Raw genomic sequence first — 7,301 nt, forward strand, 5'->3', positions numbered from 1 at the left:
AAGCTTCCCCCACCTCGATCGCGCAGGCGGTCAGTAAGCTTCTTCTTTAATCTGAAGACACTTAAACGTACGCGCCATCTCGTGGCAACTTTCATAACGATCCCAACGAACATTCTTTTGAGAAGGTTCCTGATACCATCCCTGTGCATTCCACTGTTTCGGCGTGTATGTGAACACATTTGGGACTAACAGGGTTTACTAGAATCCCTCCACTCCACCACAGAGTCACCGCAGTAGACGTTAGATGAGCGCTGTCGCTATGCGGCACTTGTTCATATATGTCATACTAATTCAATCATTAACTTGTGTCTAAAATGTGACTAATACCCTTATATGTTTGAACACTGATCTAATAAAACAACGTATACACTGTTATTATTTGTAATTTTGATGTTTGTCATCGAGTATGAAGGATACAGAGGAAGTAGCGAGGGATACAGCAATGAAAACGAGGACGTGAGTTGGGATAAAAATTGTATTGACAGAGGGCGCAAATAATTTAGTTGGAGAGATACGAGAAACAAGGCAAATCGAATTTATATGGGTTAGCTGTAACCTAAAGAGAAAACTCATGCCATAGTTACCGGTTGATGTTTTTGTAGTGTTGAATATACGTTCGTAGACAGTAGACGTAGATAGTAGATGGAAACGGTAAACAACTATTGGTTTTATTCTAAACACGAGTAGCATCAGTGAATACACGTACCAAGTTGTAGTCGGAGACTCTCCCGTTTCTCTCAAAACCTCTCTCTTTTAAACCATACGCGCGTTCGTCGCGACCTAAACAGATTTCCAAGTTCGTGGCACGACTAGTGACCACAATGACCGGTCGCGACGCCCGTCCGCTTGTACCGGCCGGAGTGTTGACACTCGTGGCCGTTGTCCGCTTAATGACCGTTTGTTTGTTACAGCCCTCCGCATTCTTGTTGAAGTTAATGTGTTTTGTGCCGTCCGGTACTGTCCCCTGCCCATTTTGCATTACGGGTGTTCTTAATTATGTAGCTAATGGCTTCTGAGTTCATCGCCCGAACCGTTGCTTGGGTAATATGTCGGAGTTCCCCCTGTCTCTATCTTACTGCCAAAACGCCGTACTACACTACGTACGATGGGAGCTTCCATCTTTAATCTTAAGACATTCAAACGTACGCGCCATCTTGTGGCAACTTTTATAACGATTGATCCCAACGAACATTTCTTCGAGAAGGTTCCTGATACCATCCCAGTGTTTGAAATAAGGTCTATCCATTTGTCCGTACTTGTCCATTTCCACGGAGGACAAGTAGATCTGTTCGGTATCTTGTTCGCCGGACAAGCAGCTTTTTAGAGCAATTTTTCATAATTTTCTACCATCGCTGGCCGCTGCTGGGAAACCCAAGTTAACATAGTATAAACATGGGCTGCCGGAGTGCCACCCGAATTAACATATAGTATAAACATTTATGAAGTTCTATAAAAACGTTACCGCCTTGCTAGTTCCACGAAACGGTTTTGCTAGGGTTAGAAGACCATCAGACAATCAGTCTGATAGACAATCAGACATCTGTATAGACAATCAGTCGCACAGCCTTGTCCGGCAGCGCTACCGCCTCGAGAAAGAGAGAAATTGAGAGAGAGGGAGAGAGAGAGAGTGAGGGGAAGAGAGTGAGAGAGAGAAAGAGCGCGAGAGAGAGGAAGAGAGAGAGATAGAGAGAGAGAGAGAGAGAGAGAGAGAGAGTGAGAGAGAGAGAGAGAGCGAGGGGAAGAGAGAGAGAGAGAGAGAGAGAGAGAGAGAGAGAGAGAGCGAGCCAGAGAGAGAGATAGTGAGAGGGAGAGAGGCGTTGCATTAAGTGCGAATTATTTCTTGACTCAGTGACATACAACAATTCATGTACTTTTGGTTGTCTCTATATGCTCCACTGCATACAATGTCAATCATAACGACTCTGACAAAACTGGCATGCAAGTTTCGCAGAGTGTTGCTGCTACTGTATACCAAAAACGTCATAGATGTCATAATTAAATCATGTCCACAAGAGTGAGACCTATCCGTCCACTTCAAAGATAACAGAATGAAAGATTATGGAAAAAAAAATGATTAACCCAAATTTATACAACACAATCTTTACCCGTACAAATGCTTATATTCACGTCGCTTGTATCAATATAAATTGTATTGTCAGTTTATCTATCGATGAAGGAAATTGTGGCTCACTGTCGTGCAGTATCGTTCAAGAAACAATCCGACTAGAGCGACTAGCGCTCACTTCTGACGTCGCAGGTTTGTTCTGATGCTTCCTACAACTCACTGGCCAAACAACCAAAAGCACTCTCCCATGCGCCGCCGTTCGCTGCTCCTCGTTGTCGTCTCTGCATTCTTGGCGTTTTTCGCTCTCTCGCTCCTTGCTCTCATCTTCCCTTCGCGTTGCTCTCCTGCTCGATTCACACACACTCTCTCTCTCGTCTCATTGCGTCTTTCTCCCCACCACCGGCTCTCTCTCTCTTCCCTCCGTCTTCCGTGCGGGCTCGGGCGGTCACGACGTCGACGGCTACACACATTCCTTGGGTCTCGTGTGCGTCTTTCTTGTGGTCTTGTCTTCGGTCTGTAGGTCGTTGTTCGTCTGTGTCGGTCTCTGCGGGGTCTGCGGTCTCGCGGTCGCGCTCACTCGATATGAGGCGTGAGGGTAGCTCTCTCCCTCGTCCTGTCCTCCTCTCTCTCTTCTGCCTGCGCTCTCACTCGTCCTCCCCCTCTCGTCTTTTCCCTCTCCCCTCTCTCTCGTCTCTCTCCGTCTCCTGTTCTCTCTCTGGCCTACACTCTCGTCTCCTCCTCTCTCAGCTCACTCACTCCTACCGTCAGCTCTCCTCTCTCTCGTTTTTTATTCCCCTCGAGCTCTCCTCTAGTTCGACTAATCTCTCTCGTTCTTCCTCTCTCGCGCGTCTTTCGTCTCTCTCGACTCTTGCCCCGTGCACTCCTCTCATCTCCTCCCCCCTCTCTACCTCAATTTCTCGTCTTCCTCCGAGGCGTCATAAGCTGCCCGCTGCCCAAGGCACAGGCTGTCGACTGTGATTTTCTATACGAGTAAGTCTGATTGTCTATCGATGCTGATTGTTCTGATGTGACTTCTAACCCTAGCAAAAACCGTTTCGTGAACCTTCCAAGCGGTAACGTTTTTATCAGAATCTCTCATAACATGTCTTATATCTATATGTGTTTAATTCGTGTGGTCATACCGGCAGCGCCATGTTTAGATACTAATAGTCTAACATGGTTTCCGCAGCAGCGGCCAGCGATGGTGAGAAAATTAATGAAAAAATTGCTCAAAAGAGGATCTGCTTGTCCGGGTAACAAGAGATACCCGAACAAGATCTACTTTGTCCTCGCTGGTAAAATGGTCACACGAGTACGCGAACAAATCTGGATCAGACCGATTATTTCAAACACGGGCATTGGGTATCAGGAACCTTCTCGACAGAAATGTTCGGGGACAATCCGTTATAAAAGTTGCCACATCAGAATGGTCGCGTCACGTCTCTGAATGTCGCTTAAGATTAAAGGATGAAGCTCTCATGCGCTTTACGTAGTGTAGTCGCTGCGTTTTCTGGCAGTAAGCTATAGAGACAGGGGGAACTCCGACATATTACCGCCAAGCAAGCGTTTTCTGGGCGATGAAACTCAGAAGCACTGTAGCTACATGAAGAGAGAAGCCACCCGTAATGCAAAAATGGGCCAGGCGGATGCAGTACCGCACCGCACAAAACATCCCATTATCTTCTCACACAAATGCGAGGCCTGTAACAAACAAAACGGTCCCATTAAAGCCGACACCGGCCACGAGTGTCCAACATGGGGCGCGATGGGCCGCCGGCCGGTACAAGCGGACGGGCTCGCGTAGCCGGGTCATTGTGGGTCACCTAGTGTTGGCCACGAACTTTTGGAAATCTGTTTTAGCGTCGCCGACGAACGCGCGATATGGTATGTTAAAACGAGAGGTATTTGAGAGAAGACGGGAGAGCTCCGACTACAACTTTTGGGTACGTGTATCACTGAGCTAAGCTCGTGTGTAGAATAAAACCAATCTAGTACGTTTATCCGTTTACATTCTACCTATCGCTACGTCTACTGTCTACGAACGTAATATTCAAACACCGTACAAAAACATCAACCGGTAATTCTATATGCATGGAGTTTCTCTTTTAGGTTTACAGCACTAACCCATATAAATGTTCGATTGCTGTTGTTTCTCCGTATCTCTCTCAACTAAGATATTGGCGCCCTCTTGTCATATGATAATTTTTATCCCAACTCTGCACGTCCTCGTTTTCATTGCTGGTAGTCCTGCCGCGACGGTCTCTGTTATCCTTGCCATTACCGATACAAACATCAAAATTATGTCAAATAATAACAGTGGTATACGGGTTGTTTGGGATGGTAGTTAGTCAGGTGTGGTTCGAGGAGTGGGGGGGGACTATATAGAGGGTGGATGGAGTCGAGCAGGTTTGTTTTAGGACGACAAGGTTAAGGTTCGGATTGAGGGTGAGGTGGATGAGCAGTGAGTAGTGGAAGCAGAGGTTGGCGCATGGAGCGACAGGCGGCGGTCGGATTCTAAGCGGGTCTAGCGGCGGTGCACTCTGCTGTGGAGTGGGGTCTAGTAAGGCCGTATAGTCGGTCTCCAAATGTGTGCACAAATAAACGCTCCAATTACAGTGGAATGGAAACAGGGGAATAAAACCTCTCAAAAAGAAGATGTTGTTGGGATTCGTTATATGAAAGTTGCCGACGAGATGGCGCGTACGTTTCACAGTGTCAGCCTTCAGATGTAAAGAGAGAGAACTCCCATCCATTCGTAGTAACGAAGCGAAGCTATTCCTGCAAGACAGAATAGAGTAAGGCGTCCACTCCTCCATTTCACTCTTAGCTGCAAGCACTACAGTCTGCAATTGCAGTACGAGAGCTGCACCCTGCAAAGCCTCAATTAACGCAGGGCGCAAAACTCGCGTCTCAGCCAGCTGGCATACGTTTATGCATGTAACATACCTCCGCCACACCACAAAATGACATATGAAATTAATACTGTATTTAAGGACAACACTACACCATTGTCTTGGTAATCAAATTTAGCTTTTGAAAATTCTTTCACTGGGTGACATGTTAGCTCATACACTCAGCCAGGCATGTATTATGAGTTCTACTAGCAAACCCGCAGTTCAAGCTCTTTCAACAGAACAGTCAACTAAACACAATCTTTAAACCCTCCTCTTTGAGTCCAAAAGGAGTTATCCGACCATTTAGCTCGTTCGCATGTCTAGGCAGAAGGACATTTCGATGGTCCTTTCATAAAAGCGGATCAAAAATTGCTTAGGTTCACGCGACGAAACAAAAAAGTTTTTCCAATAGCGCTCGTCAGACCATGTCTCTCAGAAAAGTCTAAAAATCTGCCTGTTGCCTGCGACTGTACCTTTGAACCTGTGACCCTTCTCAATTTGGCCAGTGATGGCTTTTCTCTCCAGTGATCTAATACAGCCGACTATCACGAAGCCTACGGCGGAGCCGTTTAGATGTTGTGTCCGCAATTCTGCATTTCCCATCCCTGTGACCTAAGTAAGGAGTGAATGTTCCAATCCTTCTTTTACACCCTCTTGACGCTTTTGACCATTGACCGCGTGCCAGCCGTCGACAACCTGTTCGCCAACTGCGTTTTCGATTACCGGCCCCCACATCCGCGAATATCGTGACCGGGTGGACTGTCGAGCGCGTTAAGATTGTGCGCCGCCTAAGTCTGTCGGACCTTGCCCCGGCGGCTACGCACGCGACGGACGCACGTACGGACGCACGGCGAATCAAGCGATTTCACAAGCTGCAATTCTGACTTATGCCAGATAAGCTAATAAATACGTCCTGTGTTGTCGATCTCCATCTAAAACCGATCATTGAAAGTGTAATCTCATAGTGCTATAAATGCTACACACCATTATGAATTTTGATATGAATAGAAACATCAACCATTTTTGCGCGCTATTGTTCTCATGCATTCGCTCCGCTATCAGTCAATTTTATTGCTCTGGTCCTGCTCTCGCTGTCTTCACCCTCCCAGAGAGTCATCTTCGAGGGAAAACACTGTCCCTTCGGGTTTTATTTTGGTTTTTAAATCCTCACTTGCCCTCTATAGTGTCCGTCATATATCAATACACTCTGACATTGACCAGAGAGCAAAAGTGCAAGTAATATATACAGCGTATAGCGTTGTGTTGCGGTGGAAAACGTTACGTCTAGAACTAGCATGGAGCAACAAAAATGATTAAAATATAGACCACGATATTTTCATTTTAATATACAAATCCGCTATTTCTCTGTAGGGTACACCAACAGTCTATAGTCATTCAGACAATCATATTTACAATCAAGTGCATGCCATTCAGCCCTGAAGCAACAGCGCGTAATTTACAAAATATAGCAAACTTAGCCAGCGCAAACAAGTAATCAACGCAACAGGGTGCGCGCACCCGTCACGGTGCGGCCACCGAGATAAACGCATGGAGTCCACTCCATCTAGACTGACTACCAATTTACTTAGAGACATTGTCATACATTATGGTAGTTAATATCACGAGAGTAAATGGTATTGCAGTTAGATTTGTAAGACAAAAGTTAACACATTTGTTAAATGCTCACACAATGGGCTCATCATTAAAACACGAATTCATGTCACTGTAAACTTAGCGGTTCAGAGCTTTCACAAGCAAATTCGCTAGTTCCAGCCCGTCCATCTGGCAATGAAGCTGTCAGCATTCGAGTTGTATTGCGTCTGGCATTTCCTACACTGGCATTCAGATCAGCATGTGTGCGGTGTGACTCGCGTGTTCACCTAGAGCAGACTCGCTGCTTACATGTGGGTCTCAAGGATTCGAGATGGCACTTCTGCTGTAATCTCAATTGCGATCCAATAGGAGTGGTCTTCAGAGCAAGAAGCGAAGAGCATTTGAATGATAGTTTTCATTCGTGTTGCGTGTTCTCAATTCGTGTCTCTCACATGTGATTGCAGACAATTGCAAAGGCAGCGTCACTCAGGAATCGACAACTATATGGTTACTCTTGCGCCCGTGTGAGTTCTCATTGTTGTCGATCTTCAATATTACCCAAATGTGCGAAGGCAAGCATCACACATATCGCACTATTAACGGTTGTCTCTCCCGTGTGAGGTTCTCATAGATCGACTGTCTTCACGACTACTGCCGACATGCGAAGGCAGCACAAACACACAGATCAAACACTTTATACCACGGTTTCTCTCGCCGTGTGCTTTCTCATGTGTTTCTTCACATTCACA

This window comes from Priapulus caudatus, unplaced genomic scaffold, assembly GCF_000485595.1.
Source record: "Priapulus caudatus unplaced genomic scaffold, Priapulus_caudatus-5.0.1 Scaffold2064, whole genome shotgun sequence".
Classification (NCBI taxonomy): domain Eukaryota; kingdom Metazoa; phylum Priapulida; class Priapulimorpha; order Priapulimorphida; family Priapulidae; genus Priapulus; species Priapulus caudatus.